Source organism: Motacilla alba, chromosome 5 (assembly GCF_015832195.1).
Source record: "Motacilla alba alba isolate MOTALB_02 chromosome 5, Motacilla_alba_V1.0_pri, whole genome shotgun sequence".
In the NCBI taxonomy this organism is placed as follows: domain Eukaryota; kingdom Metazoa; phylum Chordata; class Aves; order Passeriformes; family Motacillidae; genus Motacilla; species Motacilla alba.
Window position 1 is genome coordinate 26607739 of NC_052020.1, and position 26986 is coordinate 26634724.

General features: G+C 39.9%; 1 protein-coding gene across 13 annotated transcripts in view; it reads left to right on the forward strand.

Annotated features, from left to right (window-relative positions):
* NUMB (NUMB endocytic adaptor protein) overlaps nt 1–26986 on the forward strand; it is a 92272-nt gene continuing 65286 nt past the window's right edge. For 11 of the 13 annotated variants that reach the window (XM_038139643.1, XM_038139654.1, XM_038139659.1 and 8 more), the window contains exon 1: nt 1–66. The gene's annotated coding sequence lies outside the window, so the exon portion shown is untranslated. The other 2 variants (XM_038139645.1, XM_038139647.1) reach the window with 2 other exon arrangements.

Here is a 26986-nt window from a genome sequence, read left to right on the forward strand (position 1 = left end):
GGCGGCGCTGCTCGGTGGCGACGGGCGGCGGAGGAGGCGCCGGAGGGAGGCGGCTGCGGGTAGCAGGTGAGCACGGCCGGGCCGCGATGGGGGGAAAGGCCTTCGCCGCGGCGGCCGGTGGCCGGAGCCGCGGGCAGGCGCGACGGGGCCGTGCCAAACCCCGCGGGGCGCGGGTGGGTCCGGCGGCGGGGGGGGGCGCCGGAGGCGGGGGAAGCTTGAGGGGCCGGAGGGGATGAGGGGGGGCAGGGGTACTCCGGGAAAGTGCGTGCGGAGGCGGGGGGCGACGTGGGGGCACCCTCCGGTCCCCGCCCCGGCGGGGGGCGGTGGGGTGGGGCGCGATCCCCGCGGTGCGGTGGAGCGGGGGCCCGGCGCAGGTGGAGCCTGCGGGGGGCGGCCGCGGCACCGAAGGGCCTGCGGGGAGCACCGAGCCGCCGGCCCGAGGAAGCGACCCCCGGGGCGGTGCCGCTTCGTGGGATTCTCCCGGGGCTGCCTCCTGTGCCTGCGGTCTCTCCTAGGCCTTGAATCCCAGCCAGGTTTCCGTCAGAGGGTCCCTCCGGCGCGGCCGCTCCCGGGCGCTTTGTATCGCTTGCCGCCCCTGCGTGGCCGTGGGAGCGAGTGGGTGCTCGGGGAACTAGGGGCTTCCCCGAAACCCGCTGCCCCGTCTCAGCTGGGGCTGGGGCGCTCTGAAGTTCGGGAGGCGTCGGGACGAGCCTTTTGGGCGATGGTGCTGACGATCCGGGCTGGCAGCGGGAGTTGTAGGGGAAAGGGCCCCCGTGAGCAGCGGGGCTCGTCTCTTTTCACCCGGTTCGTGGCTTGGCCGGTGCCTCAGTGCGTGTGCGGCAGCTCGCCAGGCTGCACAAAGGAACAGCCGGCCGGGTTCGGCCCGTCCTGCGGGCGCAGGAGGGATGGATGAGCAACAGCGTGCGGGGCGGGGGCTGCGCTGGGCCCGGGGAGCATCGCCCCGCTCCGTGCTCGGTCGGTCACGGAGGGTTAAAATGCAGCTCCCGTTCGGAGTGCTCTTAACTCCTTTTATTGCGCCCATGGAGATGAACAGTCTTCGAGAATGAAATGATATATCCCTCGCGGTAGAGTTAATGTCTTGCAGCAGATCTGATCTACAACTCCTTCGGTCCAGTAGATTTATATAACCTGCTCATTAATGGTTTATGAAATGATAAGGGAGCTTTTCTGTGTGCTGCTGTGTTTTCTGTGTTGTTGTCAATATTTCCTAATTCAGCTGTCCGGAGCTGGAGAAGCTTATAGCTGTCAACAACGTATATTTCTACCATTTAAGGGATTTTGTTTTGCTCTCGTTTTGTATTTTTGATCATTCTGCATCTCGAGATAGGCTCCTGAATGAATAGAGTGAATAAAATGGAAGGCACAGTCATTCTCTTTGGCTACAGTAATACTCTAGGTATGACTTGTAACAAAAAATGTAAATATTTAAATGGATTTCTGACTCAGGTCTATTTGACTTATTGATCTTTGGTTACTGCTAAAATGGTCTTTATGATTATGCAGAAGTTAATAGTTACCATAGAGAAAGAGATTGTTTTTCTGTTCATCAGTGAGTGTTTTCCATTTCTTCATCTCTTGGCAATTGTCTGTGGAAGTGCTGGTTTTTTTTCCCTTAGCAAAAGTCTTACAGAAGAAATAAGAATGTGAGCGAAGTCCAAAACAATGAATTTCAGATGTGTTCAGCCTTGCCTGCGATTCTTGGTACCCTGAGTTATCCTACAGTAAAAGCTTTTTAATCTCTAATTGCATATAGTATTGCCTCAGTGAAAATTCAGATTTACAGGACTCTAAACATAACACATAAAAGATTTTTTTCGTAAAATATACATGTGAAATGCAATTCAAATGAACCATTTAAATCCTTACTAGCAGAAAATCTATTTTTCATCCTGGGAATTACTTTCCTGCATTTATTATTTAGCTTGAGTGTGTGGAAACTGAAGGCGCATGTAAACTAGACAGAGTAGACAAGTTTGTTTATCTTCTCACGTAGTGTTGTGAAACCTTCTGATTTTTTGTTAGTAGTTTGACAGCATTATGCATTTGGGAAGAAAAAAACCTAAACCAACAAGCCACATTGGGCTCTTAAAACTTGCCAGACTTCTAAGTCTCACATTTTGTAGTTTGATAGAGCTGCTTGGTGTTGGAATGATCTGTAGTCTTCTTTTCTACCTTAGTGGATATGATGGGGTAAAAACTTTCTGAAATGGTAGTGAAAGTCTTTGCAAAAAGTGCTTCCTTCCCGAGGAATAGAAGCTATTGGGAAAAACATATTATAGTAGATTTTTTTATTGTGTATTTGTGAGATCCTATTACAGCCATGTGAAGTATGTCTTGAATTCTGCCTATAGCTGGTTTTATTCCACTAGTAATATTGATGGAACTGCCAGCATTGGAAAAAAAATTGCTATAATGCTATAGAAATTTAATCTTTTGTACTCTAGAAAAGATGTTTTACAGAAACTGTCAAGTAAGAGACTGGCAGCCTAAGCTGGTCTAATTGATGAATTTGGAGTTGTATCCTACTTATTGTGCTCATCTACTTGTCTGACACTCTGCTGACTTTGTTATTTTCTTTAGGGGAGGGGTCAAAGTTTACTTATATTTTTATTTGCTTTGCCAGCTTATCAAGCAAGCTTGGTTTAAACTAATGTGAATTCTTGTCCTTAGTCTTGTTTTTGGAGTTTGCTTTGATCAGTGAACATATATTAAAATCACAGATTTCTTGTTAAATCTTCAGTTGATCTCAAATATTAATAAGTGAAATTGGAGCATATTGCCTTTCTTTTCCTGCAGAATACCAAGCATAAATTCAATCAAGCTAGGACTTAACATGTCCTCTACAGTCATATTATTGAATTACCACCAGAGCAGCTTTGATTTTTCTGCCGATGCTTTCACCAAAAGGATCTGTTTTCCCGTTAGTCTTTCTTTGCTGATGCAGCTGAAAATGGCCGTACAGAAAAATGTTAAGCTTCAGTTGGATCAACTGCCTGAACTGACTTCATGGCTATACAAATGTTATTGCTTGCATAGGAGGAGGAGGAGGCTGTGACCACTCTGCTGAAGCAGCTCAATTTTAGTTTTGCCTAGTAGTTCTGCCTTGTCAATAGACTTGGCAGCTTAAAGTGAAGCTCTGGTGGTCATGTCTCCTTCTTGACTGGGCACCTTCAGCTGCTGGCGAGGAGGCCTTTGTGGCTGTGAGTTAAGTGAAGTAAGAAGTTAATCAGGTAGTTAATTGCTTATTTTTTATTTTGTTGAATTTTGGCTGGATCACATATCTGAACTGACTGATCATCCAGGTCGAGGTGTGGAAACAGGACTTATGTTGAAGTGGGGTTGGGGATGGGGCTCTGATTGGTAGCTCTGATTGAAATTTCTTTGAGCTTTTCTGGAGCCATACATTTCCATCAGCATGACCTGGGTTAACAAGGACCTATAGCAAGCTGTTTCAAGCTGGCTTGGCAGGTAAAAATCACAATAAATTGAAGAGTGTTGTTCCATTTCTCTCAGCTGGCACGTTGATGTGGGTGGTAACAGTAATGAGCAGGGGATGCGGAACTAGGGATGTGCTCAGCGCAGCAACCTCAGACTGACACAGCTGTGTCTGGAAGGGGATTTGTTTTCATCCTAAGGGTGGGATCCATCAAATGCTCATTTTGAATTCATGTTCTTTATGGTGTATAGTTAAAACAGATGTTGCATCAGAAAGAACAAAATTTTAATAATAAGCAAAATCAGGAAGACTCTTCTGTTCTGCTGCGCAGGATGTGGTTTTTGTTGTTGTTTTATGGGTCTTGTTTTGTTTTTGTTTTTTTCTTGTTTCTTCTTTCTTTTTTCTTTTCCTTCATTTTTATTGAGCAAGACTCGCAACTGGCAGATACCAGTTTGGATGTATAAATGGCATCATGTCATATGTAGCTACAGTTGGACATTCATCCAGACCCCTTTGAAGCGTGTGGTTAGGAGATAGCTCTGAAAATGTCAATTACTTTGTTTGGCATTTGTCTTACATAGTAATTCTTTGTGGAATCCTGGTGTTCTGTAGTAGTAATTAGCAGATGTGATGGCTTAAAGATGTTTCTGTATGGTAACTTCTGTTTCCGCAGAGTTGTGACTGAAAGTGTGTCAGGACAAATTAATTTCTGTGTTAGAAATTACTTGAAAGGAATACATATGCCAAAATGTAAAGGTGCTCTTGAGGAAAATATAAAGCCATTAATTTCAGAGTCTGGGGATGTGAAACAAGCTCTTGGCTTCTTTGAGTACTGAGTCTGTAGGGTTTTTGAGATTTTGCTGGTGGGCTTTGATACTGAAGCCAGAACCAAAATTGTTACCCTTCTAAGTGAAACTGTGGTTTCTAGTACAGCGTATTAAGACTTGGACCAAACTGTTTGGAATCTTTTTCTGATTACCTTTCCTTTTCGGGGAAACAACAAACTGGAACTTCCTGGTGAGCTGGATTATAAGCAGTACTGTAGGTATAACTACAGAGAGTTTGCTCTTCAGAACTGCTTTCTGTAGGTGTGTACTTGGTCATTGGCCTGGGCTTGTTTCACTGATCTAAGAGCTGCAAGTGTTACTGAGACTAAGAAAAACATGCACTTGGCCAGAACCACTCTTACTGCGTGCTAGCTGTTCTAAGTTTGGATGTGACCACTCTTAATCAGTTTATTTTTCTGGGGCAAAAACTCCAAACATCAATGATCTCTCTTTCCTTCTTTTTATGTTGTTTCAACTTCATTAATGTGATTCAAGCCTCTGTTGAGGCTCCACTCTCAGTGGTGAACTGATTTTAGACTGTTAAAGAAGCTTGTTTCTGTAATCCACCAGGACTAGAGATACCTTGGCATTTCCAGTGCTGTGCAGTTTGCTGATGGGCACCGCTGAGCATATAAGAGCCAAATTCTGCTGGTTATTCAGTGTGCCTTGTAGTGCCGAGTGGCTCGTAAATGCTTGGATCTTTAGTTAGCTGATATCTTTGTGTGTTGCCTTAAGCTTTTGAGTGAGGATAGTCTTTTTTTCAAAGGCATTAATTCATCGACTGCTGTAGTAAAAATCTGTGGAGACATGTGAAGGAATTTGTTCCCCATATGGAGGAATGACACAAATAGAAACTTGGTTCACAATTAATATAGGCTGGGTCTAGCTTTTGTTTAGTAACTAATGATAAAAGTGTTGGATTTATATTTACCCACAGTATAAGGGAAAAGCGTGTTCCTGCCTTCCAAATGTGTGTAACAGCAAACTTCTAATTTTCTTCTTGGGTGGTTTTTCCTGGAACTCAGTAGTACTAGACCAGTTCACATGAAGCAAGGAGCTGAATACCAGAGTCTCATGAAACTTAATTGCTGGGTTTTTAAAAAATTTTCTCTCTAATGTTTGTTTCTTACTCAGATTAATAATCTAAAGTCTGCAGGGGAAAAAAGCAGTGGGTACTTTTTGTTACAAAAAGACAGTTGTTATTAATTTGATTTGTACAGGTGGCAGTAACTGCAGGACTGTAGAGCTGTACAGGTCATGCTTTGAGGGTTGTGGCTTCTTCATGTCTCAGCAGTGGGTCAGATGAATTATCCAACCTTTTCCTGTGCTTACTACTATGCCTTTAGCATATACTTTTTTAAGGCTGGCTATTTTATTGTCAGAGTCTGCCTAACATGGTATTTCTGCTGACTGTTTTTGATTTAAAAGAATGAGATGTGACACTGTTTCCAAAAAGCCTGTGAGGCTTAATCTGTCTAAAAAGTCTGAGAAAGAATTTACCTATCATTAATGTGGTACTAGTCAAGGTTTAGTGCTTTGGGCTGGGCTGGGGTTCCTGTGCAGTTTCTTCCTTGTAGTTCTGATCAGCGCAGAGTCTCTATTTATGTTGAGTCATCGCATTTCAGGTTGAAATGTACATCACCTGTGCATCAAATTCCCTAACTCAGTATGAGTTTTTTATCATACTGAAAATCTGAGTATAAGAATTAGATTGTCTAGTTTAAGGTCTTACATAAAAGTTTAGAGGATTCAGTGACTGTGATGTTGGTTTTGCTTTTTGTATTTTAGCACATACCTACTGATAGAGTGGCTTTTTTGGGGTTTCTTTCATTCCCCCCTAGCCCCCTCCAGCTGAATTATTAGTAAGCTAGTTAATAGTTATGATTATTTGTGTGCTGTCATATTAATGGACCTTGAACATTATCAGAGTTTAATATTGATGTCCAATTTTGCTTGTGTCTATAAAGTTTGGTATTTCTGTGTAGGTTTCAGTGTCTATATGAGAAGCATCCTTTGTAATGTGCTCTTTCTTTAACTGGATTTGCACAGGGTGGCTTTGAAAGAGTGTCGTGACATTTGTATGTATATTTGTTTGCACGTGAGGATTGCTTCCTCTTTATTTAAATGATATGAACTTGTCAGAGGCCATTTGCTGGTTTAAAGTGCCTGTCAGCTGTGCCATCTTTGAGCAACTGGGCATTCCTGTGTGTTCTCTTAGCTTGGTAGCAGAGAGCCAGCCTCCTGCAAGGGAGTGAAGGACTGCAATTCAGCTGGTCTGTATCTTTTTGATGGGATATTTTCTGAAAGTGTCTGTAAAATAGCTGTGTTTTTAACAACCTTTTTGTAGCTGACTTTATGTATAAAATCTAAGCTATGGCTTGGATTTGCTGTGTGCAGCTGGCAAATAGAAGATAGTCACTGAATGCTTTGTCAAACTCTCTGCATGTGTTATGAATAGGTGCATCATACTAATATTAATGTAGATTGTTTATCATTGTAAAATTTGCTTGGCCCACACTCTTAACAGCCAAAATACATGAATATTTCTTTGCTGTCAGGTGGGGTAGGGTGTACCACTTTAAGGAGGTATGTGCTTAGTACTATCTAAAAGTTTTCCTTGTTCTTAGAAGTACAGAATTTGCATCTCAGGCGTGACCTTTATTGACCTATATGACATAATATAGATTCATGTCCATTATCTCACATTACAGATACAGTCCCATACTTAAATTTTATTTTCAGTTGCAATAAGTTATTTTCTGCACAGTTAACTCTTGCTTTGAGCATCATTTATTTTGTCTGTAAGATTTTGTTCTCAAAGTAGTCAGTCTTATCCACAGTTCAGCATCTTGTCCTTGCACAGACCAGGAACATAACTGTTACTAGAAAAGGCAACGTGGTTTCTCTTCCTACAGTATTTGTTGACTTAAAGGTGAGGACCCAATTCTGAAAATCATACAATGAAAAGAATATTTATCATTCAAGCAGAAAAAAAAAATCAGCTCTAACCATATACTGATTTAAGTACTGTTAAATTATTATTCTAGTACTGTAGACATAGTTCAGGTTTTCTTCTGAGGCAGGCAGTGCTGAGGTAGGAATACAGATGCACCAAAAATAGTGAGGTCATGTGAACTGCAGAAATTTTATTCTTGATTTGGAAGTCCTAGTGAAGATGAAGAAGGAGATTATAATAATAATAATTTTTGAGAAAATCCAGGATGAAAATCTTTTTGATTCTGTCTTGATTTCCTTATTGCTCATTTTTCTGCTTTAATTTCATAATAATATACTGCAGTGTTTTGCTATGAATGAGTATCATAACTTGGTTCGGGAAAAAAAAAGTTTTCCACAAAATGGCTTGCCTTCTCCTGTTGCATATTTTCTCTCACTTGTGGGAATTTGGTTGGTTTGATAATGTATTGCTCTCTTTCCTCTACTGCATTTCAGGCAAAAAAAAAAAAAATTATGTATTCAGAGGTAAGAAACTTATTTGGAATGTGATGTGTCCTGGAATTTTCTGAGATGCTGGATTATGACTTATCTGCAGTTGTGCCTGATGACAGCTAAACTTCTTGCACTTCTGAACTGCAGTGCAATTGCAGTGCACCGTCCTAGGACTGTTTGATTGTATATTCCTTTCTCAGATGGAATAAACTATTTCCTTTTTCCAGGTTTGTTTTCAGCAGGATCAGCCCCTGTTTTCACTTCTTCAAGCACTCTGGAGCTTTGGGTCAGGGAGGACAAACAGAGGGGGTGTGCTGTTGCTAAAAGGAAGTGACATGGATCCGGTGCATACAGCTAATGTAGCCATGATGTAGTACATTATGGGAATGGTCCTGCCCACCTGCCTTCCTCACCCTCCAAAGATCCCACCTGAGATGAAGATTATATATTCAGGAGCTCTTCCCTGGAGTTTCTTCTAGATGCATCAGTGTTTTTTGTGGCACAAGCAGTGATGTCCTTTGTCAGTAGGGAAGCTTCTGTAGGTCCAATTATGTGAGCTGTAAAACTGCTGATCGTCTTCTTACAGGAGCCAGGTTACAGAGATGGGAGCACATCTCAGCTCCATGAGTGACAGGACATCTCCAGGTACTGTCACATTGTTTTGTTGTCTGCTTCTAGCAGATACCAAGATTTTTTTAAACCAGCTGGGTCTTACTCACTGCCTTGGCTCTTGCTCCTTACATAGTGCATCACAGTCTAGCAGCCCGAATTAGTTCTGTCCCCTTCCATAGTGGCCCTAGAAGTTGGGGTTTCGGCAAGTAAAGGCTGTGCAGCCATCTGAGCACAAGTAAAGAGGGGTAACTAAATGCATGTCTTTATTTTTCATAGCGTTAGATCAAGTGAGAAATGGAACTGACTGGTGTGGGCAGAGTGTAGGCAAATGCTAAAATGATTAATGTGGTGATCGAGAAGACATAGTTTATCTTGCTAATGTTAATGTTACCTTAAGGAAAAGAAGAATAGTCCCAAAATCTTCCTTCCTTCAGATTTTCTGCAAAGCATGGGAAATAGTTCTCTTACAGAGGACTGGTTTTTTTTGTTCCCCTTCACACATTGTCTCTGGCTCCTGTTACATTTAGAAATAAACAAACATGCTTCAATCTTATGTGGCTTTTACACTGGAAATGATTGCTTATTGTTCAGCTCACTGTTTCAGTGTTTAGTCTAGGTAAATGCTGCATGAGCTTCTTGTCCTCTTTGAGAGAGAGTCTTTCAGCTTTCTAATGTGCATCTTTGGTGTGAGACACATCACATCTATAAAAGCTGATCAGTTGCAGCTGAAATAGCTGCTATCATGAAATAGCTAATGATGTGTTGACTCATCTATGAGAGATGACACTGCATCCGGTCTAGTTCTGTACAGAGATACCGGATCAATCTGCTGTGAGTTGTCCCAGTTTCTTCAGTGGAAAGGGACTGGCATCTGCCAGTCTTGCATTATATCACCCTCAAAGCATGAGGACTGCTGTTCTTTGGTAGGTGTAAAATGTCTATAGCTGTCATATTTTGAAATTTACATTAGACCTAATTCCGTCTTCCATCCAGGATGTTATTTCAGATACACTTTGGGGAATAGATAATGCCCGCAGCTCATGACCAAAAATTGTGGCTTTACACTGCGCTTTCCTTGGGTTTCTGTGTGGTGCAGTATTTATAAGGCATGTATGGCTGTCAGGGCTCTAAACAATACTGGCTGAAAGCTGTAGGCCTAATTTTTGGGATAGTCTCATTTCATAAAGTTGGGGATGGTATCGGTGTGAGGTACACTGGGAATTGCTTCTCTACACAGGTGTTTACATGGAACTGTGAACAGCCTTCCTACTCAGGACTTAATAGCCCTTGAGATCTATGCAATGAGTGTGTTGAATTCTGGTCATTCTTCGCTCTTGCTTCTTTTAGACACCTCATTGTTATTGAAGACCGTGATTAGTTTAGGGATGTAGCAAGGATGCTCTTGGGGATTTTTTTTTATTTTATTTTTTCTCAGAAGCGCCACATTCGGTGTTTTCATCTTTTAAAAACAAACACAGTTTGTCTGATGTGTTAGGTGTCAGTAACGAGTTTGTATTTAGCTTCAACATGCTGTTTAACAGGTAATGTTCCCCTAGTAATCCTGGAATGGAGTGTATGCAGACCAGTCTCATTTATGTGTGGGTGCTAAAGTGAGCTGCATTACTGTATTAAATTACGTATAGCATAATTCTGTATTTACTTTGGGGACTTCATTATCTGCTGTTTTAAATTTGGAACTGGGTTACAGAAGTTCCTGGGTTTAATCCTAATTCTTTCATGCAATTTAGAAGTTGTTTTTATTTTTCTGAGGATAGGAAATTGTGTCCCCATGTCCTCCCCACAGGTTTTTAGTCCCAATAACATTTGTAAAGAACCTAACAAAGAGAATTGTCATTAATACATATTATTTCTGACATTATATATATTATAATTTCCTATAGGAGTTGAGATCATTTAAGTTCACGTGCATGGAAAATGTGTTAGGTGATTACTGTTTAGGTTGTAACATATTTCATTACTCTCAGTCTTGTCCAGAGCAAAATTAGGGAGGTTCTTCACATTCACTTAAGATTTTTATGACTCATCTGTTTGGGTATAGAAATATCACTTGGCTTTCATCTGAAGCATGATCAGAGTAGTTTAACATGCTTTCATTTCACCTTTACTCTATGGTAAGTCTAGATCACTATACAGTGGTCTTAAAGGAAGGAGCAGACTAATGGAACATCTGACTATCAGAAATTCAGATCATCAGAAAGGGGAAGAGGCAGGGCAGTAGCAGATTGTGTGATTTTGTGAAATCAGTGTAGTAAATCCAATGTGAAGGACTTCATCAAAATAGAATTCTTATGGTACACAGGAAATAAAGGATGTTGAAGAAAATAGCAAATTGATTGAAATTTCACAAATTAAAATGGTTCATGGTGCAGCACAGATTAATTGAGAAGGAAGGTGGTTCATGGATCCTCTGCTGTTTTCTTTTTTCCTTTTTATTTTTGTTTTTAAATTTATTTTTCAGTTCTCCTTAATCTCTTTTCATAGAAACTTCAAGGTAAAAGATGCAGGTTCTAGTAGTGAAAGGCAGACTTGTGAGATCTGGCTTAATTTTTATTTTGTTCTGTGGATGTATTCAGTGGTGCGTTATTTGTGGTTAAATCCAGAAAACTTAAATTTTTCCATATTAATGTTTGGATTCTTGCCATGCCAAACTCCAAATGAATCGTGTTTAATTCTCCTGTGCATGGTGGAAAGTTAGAAATTGAAGAATCTCATTGAAATGAAAGGGCATTTACTGCTTAGTGTAGAAAATAGGGCACAGAGTCTAGACTCAAGTCCTCTTACTTTCTAGCCTATAACCCTTGGGATTTATAGTTGTGTGCCTCTTTGGATGTTCAAAATGTTTCTGTGGTTAATGGGTTATTCCTTCTAACACACGTCTGATAGATGTGCCCCTAGACAGGGTTATGACATTCAGATCAACAGACAAAGGTGTGAGCTCTTAGCTCAAACATGTGTTTCCCAAGCCGGTCCTGTTCACTAGCAAGTGGTTTTGATCCTGGCAATGACACTAGTGGGGGTGTCTAAGGATGACCCAGGATATCTCATGAATTCTTAACCTGACTGCTGCCACTGGAAGAACTGTTCTCACTGTCCATTGTGTACTTCTGCTGTGCATTTTGTGTTTGACTTTCTCATAAACCATAATCATTCAATGAAACCAGCACAAGGTATTTTCTGCTGCTGTGGTGAGCTGGATTGTCTCCAAGTGGTCTGGCAAATGCTGTCTAAGGAAGAATGGGACCTAGGGGGAGCACTGGGCAGTTGGATTGGCATAGCCACCTCCTGCAAACTGCTTTGAAATGTGAGTGAGTCTTAATTTAAGTTCTCCAGTGCAGGGAATAGAGAAACTAATTTACAGATAGTTTAACCTAGCTCAGTTTCCATCTGGAAGTAGGATGCTGATGATTTTTGAGCAAAAGAAGTTGTTTGTGTGTTTTGAGAGGGCAGGTTGCACAAAGTAGTGAACAAAAAAGGAGCTACCCTTGAAAAAGTACAGTGTTTCAAATTTTTTTTTGAGGGAAAAGCATTTCATAGCATCACTTTGAAGGTGTTCCTCATTCCAAAAAAAAAGAAATAAAGGATGGCACTGGACCAGGGAGTTGGGCCAAGGGCAAGCATAGCCTCTCAGCCCAGTTGTGAGGGCCCCTTCTCAAGGAAGTGAGAATGGTGCAAGTAGTGGTGACTGACTTGGGGACTTTTTTCTCCCCTCTTTAGTGTGTGGATGTAACACTCTTGGTGTTTGTGTTTTTGCTTTAAATGAGGGCTGCTTGGTCAAATGGCAGTAGGTTAGTGTTATGTGGGTAGGGGTAAACTGCACAGCCATGATTAGAGGGAACATGTGCTGGGCTTGCATGAGAGCAGGTCCATTAGAGAATTTCACTTACACAGAACCTTGAGCAATGGCAAAGTTTAGGCTGTGAGAGGAAGGAGGTTATTACTTGTGGTCCCTTAATGTGTGTTTTCATCTCACTCCCTTGCTGACTGCTCTTTCTGCCTCTCAGGGGAAGGAAGAAGCAGCTTTTGTCTATGTAGTCTACCTACAAAACATTGTTTATTTCAGAGCCACCTCTCATAGAGAGCTCTGAGCATTGATTTTTTGAGACTGATGCTCTAATGGAAATAAGCATTTATATGTTAGTTTCCAGAATGTCTTCATTTAATCAGCTCTTGATTTCAGAAAGGCTGCATTGTATTTCTTGCCTAGAAACCCTGAGGCACCAGGGAGCGCAGGTGCAGCCACTTGCCTCAGCTGTTTAGGACAATCTGTAGAATTCCATCTTTCACTTGTTAAAGATGTAGAACCATCATTTCACTATATCTAACATGTTACAGATGGTAGCTGTGACATGGTCACTCCTTTACTGTGTTCTGTGTAAGTGAAGCATCAAGTCAGTAGCTTTAAACATTAACTTACTTTCTTAGCAAAAGGCTGTAGCAGTATCAGGTATCTGAATCTGGACTGGGAACATTGTAGCTGATTATCAGGCTGTTAGTCCCCAAAGTCTGCCAAGACTACAGAGTTTTTAGGAAAAAAAATTAACTCTAAATATTAGTCTTTGTAAAGGAAACCTAAAGTGTAAGTGGGTTTAATTAAGTTGGAAAGTTCATCAACGTTGACCAGTTATTAGGGAGGTAAACACCTTGTATTTATGGAAGAGCTAAAGAATTTTAGCCATGAACGAAATGTTGCATGATTATAGACTTAGGAAACTTTTATTTGGGTAGGAGGAAGTGTTTTAATTTCAGTCTGCTCCAGCCAACCTTTCTGTAATACTCCATGATGTTAAATGCCAAGTAATGACTGTTTTTAAAAGTTATTTTGAAGTAAACTTGCGTGTTCCATATAAGCTGGGAGAAGAAACTGAATATTAAGTACACTTTGATCTGCTTTTGTGATAAAGATGCCAGCTGTATATATTCAGCTATACTTTGGTACTTTACCCTTACCATTTCTATGGAATTTTCTGACTCTATTAGTCTAAATTCTCCTGTTTCTCTAAAGAATGGTGATTGAACTTTTCTGTGTGCAGGTCTGACTTTAAGAAGGCAGTAAAATAGCAAAGTTTGAGACATATTGCTTCCCACTTTTAGTTCTGTGATGTGGACACGTGAGCTAGAAAAATCTTAATGGGATTATGTGTGGTTTGATTTTATTAAAATTAATTTTGCCCCAAACTTCCCAACATAACTTGTCAGTTCAGTTTTTTTGTGGACGCAGAACTGTGTGTGCTGTTATAAAGCTTGGGTGCTTTTGCCATTTAGACACTGTAATCTATTCCTGCTCTTTGTTTTAAAAGCTTCTAAATTTGATAGTATTTGTAATTTACTAATGGTATGCTAGTTGTGCATAAACTGTAGTAGGAATGGTCAGTTGTGAGAAATGAATGTGTCCTTTTCTCCCTACCCCCTTCATTCTGGTGTATGACACTAAATTGACAACTTACTTGCTGGGGCACAGCTGTGATGTGACTCTTTTTGCCAAATAGAGTTGTCAGGTCTCCTGTGTGTTAATATTCTAAAGCTGATCCAATAAGCTCTGTGTGTGTGTGTTGGACAACTCTTATTTTTATGTCTAAAGAAATGAGGGGCTATTTGTATTACAATGTTTTCAAAAATGGGTGTTCTGTACTTTGGGAAAACCTTTACCAGTTATTCTAGTAATTAATAAATCTCTTTGTATGGACAGGCATTCAGATTTTTGGAATCAGAGGCTTATCTGTGCTAAGCAAAGCAGAGACAGGTATTTGGTCCTTGTTCTGCTGGGACCTAAGATCAAACTTCCTTCTGAATTGGTCAAGCAACTCTTGCATTGTTTTCTGAACATGGGTTTTTTGTTTGTTTGTTTGTTTGTTTGTTTTTTCTTTCTGTTTTTGAATTGTTTGTTTGTTTTGTTTTTTGTTTTAACTTCCTTGGGGCCTTCATCTCTGAAATAGCTTGTACATGGGCACTGGTGTGCTGCTGACGAGTGTCAGAGTGGCCTGGGTTAAATGAATTCTGAGACCTGTGCTTAGGTGTGGAGAGAGTCCTACAGATACAGCTTAAGAAGAGAGCTGCAGAGAAATCTGAGCCTGAGGAAACCTATAAATAGTGGATGCCTTTGAGCACTATTTAATACAAAGGAGATGTTAGGGTAATGAAGGTGATTGATAATCCAAGTTATTAGCTGGCAACTTCCCTCCTGAAGTGATTACTTATGTAACTAATTTGATTTTCTTAAATTATATAGTGAGAATGAATTGTCTTTGGTGAGCTGCCTTCAGTCTAGCCAGTTTTGTGGTTTAATTCTGACTAGCCGTTATTTCAGGTTCTGACTTTGCAGCTGCTCCACTGCAGCTTCTCTAAGAAGAAGCTCTTCACTATAAATATGAACAGGTTTGCTTCAAAGTGAAGAGTTGAACAGAAATTGAAGTGGGAAAAAGGCTGAGAGTTCAAAGTGAGAATGCATATTAGTGGAAACACTTGTGGGAGGCTTTTGGAGAGCAGCTTTTGTTTGATTCTGAACTAGTCTGGATGAACTCCACCTTTTTATAATTGATATTTGAAGGTTTTTTTCCTACTTATTTCATAAAACCTGATCATGAATAAAATTAATTTTCTTCTTGTCAAACCTGGTTTTCCATTATTCTTCAAGTGGGAAAGCTTAAAACTTGTAGAAAACTTGAAAGGACAGATCTTAACCTGGAAAGGCACATTTTCATACTGAGAAGATGAAACAACATTTCCTGCTTCTTTCTGCATGTGGCATGCTTGCTCAAAGCAGGCAGAACTTAAGAAGACGCTTTTACCTGGGTATGGTTTCCAGTTCTTGTGGCTTTAGATCAGCACCATTCTTCTAAATCCTGAGAGTGTTTTCAGGAGGGCTTTGCTGCCTGTTGCTGCTGTGGCTCAAAGATCAGGTTCTGGTTTCAGAGCGATTGCTAACCTCCAGGCTGACTAAATTGTGCAAGGGAAGATCTTTCTTCAGAAGTACTGGAGAAGTCAGTGCAGAGTTATTTTCCATTGAGGTGGCTCATTTTATTAGCACGGAGATAATGGTGTCTGCACCTAGGAATTACTCAGACCATGAGCAAAGGTATGGGTTGCTTTAAAACTCTTGCAGTTCAAGGCAGGTTCTGCCTCATGGCTATCAGGTCCCACGCTGCGTTAGCGAAAGCAACGATCCTGGGTGAGGCAGGTGTAGAACAAGTCTTTCCTTCCTCCCACAGTCTTACTTTAAGTTTGATTTTTTTTCCCCCTTCATTTTCAGGGGTTAAAAAATACAGTAGTTCCTGGAGACAAAAAGGGTGTGTTCAAAAGAGACTTCAAGGAGAGAAAGTAAATATAAGAAATTAAGTAATTAAAGGTTTTAAGAACATGGGGAGGACTATCTATTTAAGTAAAGGTGATTTGCAAAGCTTCTGTGTCTTTTGTTGGTTTGTTTGTTTTTGTTTTTTTTTTTTTAATGGATTCTGGAGCCACAACATCTACTATGATTCTTTTAAAATCAATTCTGGATACAAAAGTGAGGGAGGGATCTCACAGTTATGACAAGTCACAAATCTGTAATTTCATTTTGCAATTAGTTCAGTCATGCCAACTGAAGCTTTTCATGCTTACAAATTCAGTACTGATCATTATTAATATAACAATTAGAATTTGTATTAAAACAGCTAAATACAGAAATTCTCTGTCATTTGCTTTACTGAGAGTGAAGGTATATCCACTGAAGCAGACAACTTAATTCTTAAATGCTTGCTAAGATGGAAAATATGACTGAAAATGGGTAATGTTTTTCAACTAAGAGGACTTAAATCATGAAGACTTGTCTGTAGGAATCCTTCCTCTATAGGTAGTTTCATCCTGGTTACTAAGATAGAATCTTGGGTCAGTTGGTAGCAGTAGAGGTGGAAAAATGGCCATTTCCAGTTTGTCCCCTGAGCCTCATCTCTACAGGGATGATGGCAGCGTGAACCACAAGGGCCTATGACCATTCCTAGAGGGTATTTGGTGTTTCTATTCTGACTATAGGAGGCTGAAAGCAAGCCAATGCTACCCAAAAAGACTGTTAGAAGCACTAAGAAAGAGTTAGCCTTTTAGCCTGTTGGGTAACATCAGCTTTTAAGAGAAGGGCTTGCTTTTTGGGTGAGTAAGATGATTTTAGAAGTCATTGTCTTAGAACTGCTACCAAACAAACATGAAGTCTTCATCTTTAGAGAAGCTTTGTGTTAGTCTTCTGTATTATTCTTAGTACAGATTTCAGTCACAAAATAGAACTTAAAAACAATAGCTATATAGTGAAAATAATATAGATGTCTGGAGACTGGGTAATGTGCTGGTACTGAAGCAGTTTGGTATTTGGTATCCTTATATCTGGCACTCTTGGAAAAAGAAATTCTGCAGACAGTAAATTTATCAGTAGAATTTGAGTCTAAAACATGCAGACTTGGAAAGTAGGTTTTCCTTGTGGAGTAACTGGTTGTGAAGGCAGTTTGTCCTTCACAGAAAGGTAATCCATACAGGTAGCCAAGACACACTTGACAAGAAAGGTGGGGAAGGTGGTTGCATTTATTCATGATCACTTCTGCTGTGCTCTCAATCTTCAAGACAGTTGAGGTGCTCAGGACAGAAAAGGCTGAATTTCTCATGTTTCCTTCACTTTGTTAAATTGGGTGTTCTTGAAAATGTATATTCAAATGAAGTAGGACTAAGATAAGGTCTAGTAATTGTTAACAATTAAAAGTACTAAGTTCCAGTCACATATAAGTGTTCTCTTACATCCACATTAGAGAAATCTTGTCTGTTTTCTTCTTTAGTTGTTTGAATGAAGGCAGATATCAATTTCTTTGAAACTCTCAGTATAATGGATCAAGTGTTTGAAAGATTTGCTTTAATAACTGGGGGAGACTGCCAGCTGGAGTTGCCAAAATCCAAAAGGAATTGTGAAATGCAGTTTAGTAATCAGTGCAATGTGTTTTAAATTTAGTCCCTGAAGTCTGCCTAGAAGAAAAACTATGGTATTAGGGAAAGCTGTTGGTGTTAATAAAGTCAGAAACTAGAAAAGCAAAGACAGACTTAATTTAGCATTTACCATTTGACTCCCAAAGGTGTATGTAGCTGTACTGAAACCATGCTTTTGTTTGCAAGATTGCAGTTTCCCTTGTCTCAATGGGTTGTCTTACCATACCTTAGTTATACTTGACCCTGAAGTTCCAAGTGGAATAGATTTTGTCAACATTGAAAAATTGTAAAAAGCCTTTCTTAAAAAAAAATTAAAAAAAAATTATGTCCTATCAATGATGTTGTTGGTGCAGATGGAGTAAAAGGCTGAAGTTGCAGGCTGTAGGTCATACTTTCTGAAAAGATCAACTACAGGTTACTGTTAGCTCAGTCTGCTAGGTTGAGCTATTCGTGGCTGCCGCACTTTGAAGCACTTCCCGAAGTGGTTCCAGCGCTGGCGAGCTGGTGTGGGGCTGGTGCTGCACCCGGGCTGGCTGTGAGGAAGAGGTAGGGTGTGAGGTAGTTCTGTAGCTGCCTGGCTTTGAGTTGTGGACTTGGGATGACTCTACTTGGGTGGGTCCCAGGCTTTTATCTTGGGTAATGAGAGTTTGTCTCTGTGTATTGATTCAGTCTACAAACAGTGGGGCTGTACAAAATTGCTCCCAAGTTTAGACTTGTCCTCTTTCAGACAGTGTAGCTGCTGTAACTTTTTTTCCTGTCTCTGGAGGAAAAGAAGACCCTGACTTCGCCTTCTGGTATCTCTTCATCATCCTAACAGAATTAAAAGAATAATATTTCTTTATCAGCAGGACACAGCTTTCGTTCCCATGGCTCTATAAAGCTCAGTGGTGTGGAATATGTTTTAGCACATCTCTAAATTGATCTGTTCCAAGTATACTCTGAGTAACTTAAAAAAAAAAAAGGGACAAAAATCCAAAATGGCAGCAAAGATAAATGCTTAGACTTTTAGTGAAGAGTACCTTAGCCTAGGGTTTGAGTCACAGAGAGAGTTCTGTTTAAATTAGTGTAGGATCTGGAATACTGTTCTGTTAAAATATTGTCCAACTGAGCCCCTTCTTTGTTATTCAGCTTGGAGTATAGATACTGAGCTAGCTATGCTTGGCCTTTGCTTGTGCCAAACATACCCCAAGTGTTGGCCTTTATGAAATTCCTTGTCCAGATAGTAGAGAGTTCCCTCTTTGTGTGATGTAAGGACTCTGATACCCTGTTGAGTACACGGGCTGATGTAGGCAGTCCAGGTGTGTTTGGGTAGATGTCATTACTGAACTTGGCCCATAGTAGTACTGAACTTTTTGTCTAACTCTTATTTTCTCTAAGCACTTCTTAAAAAGTATTTTTCTCTTCAGATAATGCGTGTTAGCTTATATAAAAGCATACCGTGGTGAGCTCGTTGAGCACAGAGGCATTAGGGACTGGTATCTCTCTCTTGGCCTGTCTCTCCATGTGCTCACCAGCCCAGCAGCTCCCTTTTTTTATGAGAGAGAAGGCTGTCAGCTAAGATGCAACCAGTCTTGTCTCTGGCATGTAGATATCCACTCTCTTCATGTTTAACTTCTTGGTGTTTAGGTAAGGCTTACATTGAGAATCTCTTTTCTTATTTTGCTTGGTTTTTTTCGTTTGGTGCACCATTTTGAACTACACCAACGTAGGCTATGGTAAATCTTCTACTAGGTCAAATTATTTTATGGTTAGAAATTAGATGCAATGCAATTTCACCTAAAGTAGCAAGTCTGTGTTTTATCTGAACTATAGCTTATGCTGTAAATCACACTTTACATTTTTTTTAAACTTGAAATGTTGGATTCTCCTCACACACCTTGGCAAATTATTCCAGTGTCTAAGAATAAGCTACAAATGTTTATCTAATATCAAATGCCAGGTACTTGATCTAGCAAGAAAAAACCAAAAGATGAAAAGAAGTTTGAAGTCTTTGCCATTTAGATTATGACCTAGTTGTTGCTTTATTTTCCCTTTCAGAAGTCAGTTAAGCAAAATATAAGAACTCAGTTTTCATGTATGTGTGGGGGTGAGACGAGTTTCTGTTAAAATGTGGCACCTGAACTGTAGGTACCAGTTGGGGATGAAGGAGACCTGTCAATGGGCTTTCCCTGCCTGTGTGTTGCAAGGTCATTTATTCTGTGTCTTGCAGCATCAAATACTCACCTTGTCCTCATTTTCTTACCAGCCTGACTAGAATTCATGGTAGTCTCTAGTTTAGCTTATATTCTTTTTCATGTATACATGATCTTATGTTTGACTTGTCATAATCCATAGTGAAATATTTTTACTGTTGAAAGGAATTTGTCACCATAACTAGTCCTTTATTGCTACCTCTGAATTTGTCAGTTTCTGATAATGGCAGATTATGCTGTTGAATATTCTTCTTTGCAGACATGCAATACAAGAAGTATTAAGTGTAACACTAATCTCTGCTGGGCACAAATAGAAAATAGAAGCATCTTCTTCTTTACCATGTGGACTTTTATTTACCTGTTAATCCAATTAATTGATCACATAGGTGGGTCAGCATTTAACCCAATTAAAATTAAAATAATGCAGCTAAATTTTATGGGGTTTATATGCCTTTATTTAACTCCCTTGAAACCATGGTACTAGAGGTTAATTTGTGGTTATGGTAGTTCTTGGGACAGAAGCTCAGAACTTATGACAGAAATAGTGAAATTGGACTTCATTGTTTATTTGACAAATAATTGTATTACAGAGGTCTGGAGACATCTGAGTAGAGAGAAAAGAAAGATTTAATTACTGTATTATTATATGATCCGATTAATTCTCAAATTAGTAATGTAAGAAACCATGGGTTACAAATGAGTTTAGCATCCCTTCCATTATTTGCTGAATAGCCAGTATGGACATTGCAAGAGCTTCCAAGATGTGAAGCAAACATTAGACTATGTGGACTGTTCCTGCTAAAAGTATTTTATTTTCTGAACGTAAAAGTTATTACAATGTAAAAAGCAGTATATGAAAGCAAATATTTGTGCAGTATTGTTATGGCTGAATTGCACAAGTCAAAACCTGTCCTTTCCTCTTTACCAGGAAAGAACTAGTTTATATGCACTCCAGATAGTGCATAGAATATGCTTCAAATCAGTCTATTCTAAGTTGTCTAGATGAACTTATCTCAACGTGGCTCTCAGGAAGATGGAGTTTAGTATTGTATTATGATCATTTTTCTGAAGAAGTTGAAAAAGCTGCCATACTTCACTGCTTTTTTTTGGGTGCAAAATTCTGTCAAAACTTTCAGAAATAATGCCAGAGAAAGCAATCCAGAGTCTTTAAAATAGTATTCTGTGCAATACATGTGAAAGCAGTTTCTGAAAAAATCTAGTTGAAAACCTCAGATGGCAACCTTCAATTTAAAGGAATAGCAAAATGAGTCAGTCTTAAAGCATAAAAAAAATCTATAGTGTATTTTTTGTCCAGTAATAGGAAAAGGATTGACTCTGGATATTAAATGCTGAGCTTTATTGCATTTGCATTAGGCAGAGTTATTAACATTGTATTGTAGAGGCTGTGGCACATTTTTGGCAAGCTGATACATTCCTCCCTTTCTCTGTTGCTTCCTCCCACTCAAGAGCTTTTGTCTTTCCTATCTGCTTTTTGAAGAGAGAAATGTGGTATGCATAAAGATCTCTGAAACTGTAACTCAGGTTTGGATTTGATGTAAAACTAAACTGTTACCATAAATTCAGATTACAGAAAAACACAAAGCTAAAAACCTTTGTTTTGTTATTTAAATAAAGCCAAATTCAGTTAAACTGTAGTAATAGGCAATAGGGAATTAACAGCCTGAGTTCTGTAGCTGATACCTGGCAGAGCTGAGAAATTACTATTGTGTGAGGTAATCTTGCTTTCTCTGTGTGTGTTTGTGTATCATCTTTTCTCCTTTGAGAGGAGGCTGTTATGAAGGATGACAATGAGTTAAATATAAGGAAGACCCGACACTTGTCATCGCAAGAAGTGTACGATAGTGTGATGCCAACTGCTGTCATGTTCTATTTTTAGCAAGTGTCGACTTGGTCTGTGGTTTTACTGAGAAATCTTGCTCCCTTCTGGATAAATTTGGGGAAGAGCAGTGCAACCCATCATATTTTTGTTAGACTGGTAAGAACTTTTCATCATCAAACATATTGAACGTCCCATGAACTGTACCTGAAAATGAGTACTTGCAATGAGGTGATACCTTGGAGGATTCTTTTAAGCCTGATGTATGCAAAACCCCATTAGCAAGGTTCAGAGGTGGCTCCATACACTGCACACACACAAGAATTTTTATGAACAGCCTTGGAATGCTCCATGTGTGGTTGTTTCTAAAACAAACAGATAGTAACTCTTCCCCTCTGCCTCTGTTTATATATAGACATAGATGAATTAAAAAGCTTGATTCATCTGCAAACGGCTTTATATTTATTTAGTTTATTGAAATAAAAAGTCTGTAAAAGTAGTATTTTTAAATGGATAATGAAGTCATTTAGGACTAATATTTATATAATTAAATATTTTTTATACAACTAGTGATACTTAACTCTGAAGACATTTCACTGTGATGTTTTACATCTGAGGCTGAAGAACTATGTTACTGAGATGAGAAGAGAGGAGGCAGGGGAGAGGGGGCTGAAGCGGACTCTTCATAGCCAAGGATATCTAAAAAGGGAGCATAAAACTAACACTAATTTTCCTTTTTAGGTCTTCTTCAAGTCTTATGCGATAATATATTAGGCTTGCATGGAAGGGTTTTGGTAGCAGGAAGAGCTCAGGTGTGGCTTGTGAGAAGCTCCCCTCATGCCTAACATAGCCAGTGCCAGATGGCTCCAAGGTGGAGATGCTGTTTGCCAAGGCTGAGCCAGTGCAGTGGTGGGATAACAGATTTAAGAAGGGGAAAAAATGTTTCTGTGTGGGAACAGTTGCAGACAGATAGGAGTAAACATATGAGAGAGGCAGCTCTGCAGTCACCAAGGGGACCTCCGTGGCAAAGCAGGTGGGTGCCCAAGGGAGACTGTGACCCTGTGGGAAGCCTGTGCTAGAGGATGCTCCTGGCTGGACCTGTGGACCATTGGGAGAGAAGCCCAGGCTGAAGCATGTCTGCTGCCAGAACATGTGACCCCACAGGGGACCCCCGCTGGAGCAGTCTGTTCCTGAAGGACTGTACCCTATGGATGGGACTCATGCTGGAGCAGTGAGTTCATGGATTGCAGCCCATGGGAAGGACTCACATTGGAGAAGTTCATGGAGGATAATCTGCCATGGGAGAGACCCCATGCTGAAGCAGGGAGAAAGTTGTTTCTCACTGTCCTACTCTGATTTGATTGGTTATAAATTAAATTATAAACAAACTTGACTTGCAAGTCAAGATTGTTTTGCCATGACAGTAATTGGTGAGTGATGATCCTGTCCTTACCTTGACCCAAGAGCCTTTCACTGTATTTTCTCTGCCCTGTCCAGTTGAGGACTGGGAGTGATGGGAATGTCTTTGGTGGATACCTGGTGTCCAGCCAAGGTCATCCCACCACAAAATTATAACCGTTATATGAAATTTCTGAAATAAGCAGAACAGCTAGCAGTTTGATAGTGGAAGACATCTGGTTGTTTCCAAAGCTTTTCAAGTGATAGCAAATACTTTAAAAAGTGACAGGGAAGTATCTAAATAAATATCTTGTCTAGGAGATTGTCATGGAAGTTCAGAGATGCTTACAAGGGTGGGGTTCTGTATGACTGGTGCAGCGTTGCATCTTGACAGCTCTCGTACCCAAAAGTTTTGGTGGGGTCAAAAGTTTTCAAATATTCATCTATCACACAAACCTTTCATCTCTGCTAATTACTATTCCATAGTGGTATGCTGGCATTATGGCTTTTTTAGCTCATACATCATCTCAGTATACACTGCCTGACCACTGTTGCCATTTTCTGCCCTTTGCATTTTTGTAATGAGACTGTAGGACCACTTTGTACAGTCACGGAGTTTTCCTCAAGAACAGACTAAAGAGCATGTTCATTTTGGTAAAGTTGAATTAGGGAAACATAAGTTGGGTGAGTAATACCCTTCTTTTGTCCTTGTGGGCAAACCAGTTTGTCTCGTTCAGTGGTAACCAGCATAATGTAAAATATGTGTATTTGGGTCATAGTTTCTTTGTTTCATTTCTAAGCTCGTATTTCGGGAGTATTGTTTTAAGTTTTCCTGTTCTGCTTATGCTGATATCTAAATTTCAGATTCTGAAACCATAATGAAACCATCAATTTGGGAAACCAGCTTTGGGAAAGCTAGCAGAAAATTTCATTATTCAGCACCTGAAGGCCTTTTATTTTGGTTTTTCCTTTATGGAAGTTAAGTGCTGGTTGTTTTCTCAGCAGATGTGTACAGATGTCGCTGTTATGCTTAGGTGCAGTTTAATGTAGACAGGTGATCTGGTGGGGACTTTATTTGTAATATTTAGTAGCATGGTCCTAGTCATAGCAATATTTCTGAAATCTTAATGTCCATAAGCAGATTCCTTGAGAATCTGCAGTTCTCACTGTTAGTCTTGCTACTTAGTGCTCAGGAAGGGTTTGATGAGCTTGTTGCTGGCTTTCATATTCAAGACTGACCCATGATAGATATAGCCCTGGAGAGAAACTCCTTACTAAGAGTATGTTTTCTCTCCTTAAATATAAGGAAAGGAAATTGTATCTATACAATAGAGTAAGAAACTATTGCCATTTTGTTCAATTTTGAGCATACTGGAATTAAAAACCAGTAGCAGGGAAAACAGTCCTCATATTAAAGGTACTTCATGGGTTTTTTTCTTTGGTTTTTCTTCTTCTCTCCCAGACTCACAGAACATAAACAGATATGTATTGTACAACAAATTTTTTTTTCGGTTGAAGATTGTTAGCCGTGGCCATTGAATAGGGTGAGATCTGATAAAAAACACAAAAATTCTCCTTATGGAAAGGAAGTAATATTATGAAGTGGTCCACAGTATTGAAATTACAATTTATAATAGTTAATCAAAGTTTCTCAGTTTTGTAAAGTAAATTCAATTTCTTTAGAAGTCTGAGTAGTAAAGGACCATTGTCTCATCCACTCTAAAGTGGAATTCTCTGATGAGCTGTGTCTGACCTGTGGATCACTAGTAAGATTTTTGCTTTGCTGAAGCTTTTTTCTGTATGTTTTGCTAAAAACCTAAATACTGTGACTTTAACAGACCCGTGTGTCTGTTAATTAGTAAATGCCATCAGTTTCTGGACAAAAAAATATTTTAAAGTCTTTTAATAAAATTGCTTCTTGTCAGTTGATCACACTTTTTCCTTGATGTGTGCAGAAATAACTTGTAGAGATGCAAGCCATCTCTGCTTTCCATGCTCAGATGCCTCTTTAGATGTGTGAAATGCTGAGTGGTGTGACCCATTGTGCTGTTTCCAAACAGGCTTTCAAATGCTTGGTCAGAATTGTGTCAATACAGACATGGATCTGAGTGTCCTGGCCTTTAGGGATGCTTGCGATGTTACAGGTCTCATGTTAAAACCTGGATTTTCAATTAATGTCTTGAGAAGAGATGTAATTTTGCTTTTTGAATGGATGGATGTTAATAGAACTAGAGTAGTAACTGGACATGACTAAAATTTAAATAAATAACACTGATTTTCATAGTATCTTGGTTTTCTTCTTTACTCATTTGTTTTGATCCCTGTTCCGTTGAATTTTAAATCTGATGGGTTAAACCTCCTCTCACCAATGCCCACTGGGACACTGAGCCATTGGCCACTACTCCCTGGATGCAGCCAGCAGCTCAGTGTCCCAAAGGACATTGGTGACAAATGGTGTCCCTCAGGTGTCTGTGCTGTTTTATGTCTTCATTATGATATAGTTAAAAGGATCAGGTGCACCCTCAGCAAATTTGCTTCTGATACCCTCTGCTCTGGTGAGACCCCATCCACAGTGCTGCATCCAGCTCTGGGGTCCCCAGTATGGGAAGAACACAGACCTCTTGGAGTGAGTCCCGAGAAGGGCAATGAAGACAATTAGAGGGCTGGAGCACCTCTCCTATCAGGAAAGGCTGAAAGAATTGGAATTGTTCTGCCAGGAGAAGGCTCTGGGTATGCCTTACTGCAGCCTTCGGTACTCCAAGGGGCTATTAGAAAGACAAACATTTTAGCAGAGTCTGTTGCAATGGGACAAGGGGTAATGACTTTAAGCTGAAGGAGTCTATTGAGATTAGACATATGTAGGAAATGTTTTACAGTGAGGGTGTTGAAACACTGGAACAGGTTGCCCAGAGAGGTGGTAGATGCCCCATCCCTGGAAGCATTCAAGGTCAGGTTGAGTGGGGCTTTGAACAATCTGATCTAGTTGAAGATATGTCTGCTCATTGCAGGGGGGCATTGGACTAAATGAACTTTAAAAGTTCTCTTCCAACCCAAACTGTTCTATGATTCTGTGAATTTTTTTTTTTTTTTTTTTTTTTTTTTTGTGCAGGTAAGATGCATTTCCAGTAGTAAAAGCACTTGCTCAGGCAGATCTTTGTAGTCACTATCACACTCAGACAGAAAAAACCCTTTCTGACTGTTTTCTGAAGGTATCACACCCAACCTTTCTTCATCTGCCATTCTACTGTTGATCAGGTTGTGAAAAAGAAGTAGATGAAAGAGCGGCATGCTGGGTGTTTGAGTTTTAGTGTGGGTTGGGGTCAAACATAAGTAGCTTTATTTATAGAGGAAAGAGGGAGAACTGTGCTGAACTGATTATACTTGTAAATACACTGGAGTTTTACCTAGAGCACTGAGCTGAAATGAGTACTTGTTTTGGAATAGATTTAATTAAAGTTTTGTTCAAAGATTTTTTTAAAAAACCTGTTAAATCAGTTAGGGAGCCACCAATTTTGAGGGAATTGATTAAGGACATACTGTTGGTTTCCTTAGTTTTTTTTTGTTTGGTGGTGTTTCTACATATGTTCAGATTCCTTGTGCCTTTAAGAGCTGCCTCATATCCCACAGTGGTAGAGTGGCTGGAATGCCTCTAGCTGGATATACTAAAGCATATCTGGACTTCTACAAAACTGTATTTTGTTTATCCCTCTTAGTTGCTAACCTAGCCTTAGTTAGGTTTGAAATAATTTATTATTTTAAAACACACTGAAGTTTGGGAATACATTGCTTTTTGTAAGTGTAAAGATCTCATTTTTGTCTTGACACATGTCAGGCTGTTAATAGTCTCTGCTTCTCTAAGAGCTTTTACCACTGCTGTTTGTTTTGGACACTTTGTTTAAACCAGCCTATTGCACTAAAGTATGATTCCAATTCACAGAACTGCTTTTATGACCCTTTGCATGTGAGTGCAGCATCCACTATCCTGTGGCATAAAGCTGGCTTTGGTATATGCTTGTTGGTAGCTCAGTCATTTACCATGTAGAGTCAGAGATCTTTAATGCATACTGTCCAGAACTAGGGAGTTGTTTAGATTGTTGGTTATAACATTTCGCCTCTTGACACATGTATGACATTGCCTTGCCCTAGAGATGCAGGGCAGGCCGTAAGGTATGAGTTAGTACATAAGATGAAAGAGCTGTATAATGTAAAACACAGAATACATAACCACCAGGATGCATCATTTAGGTTTCCTGAAAGT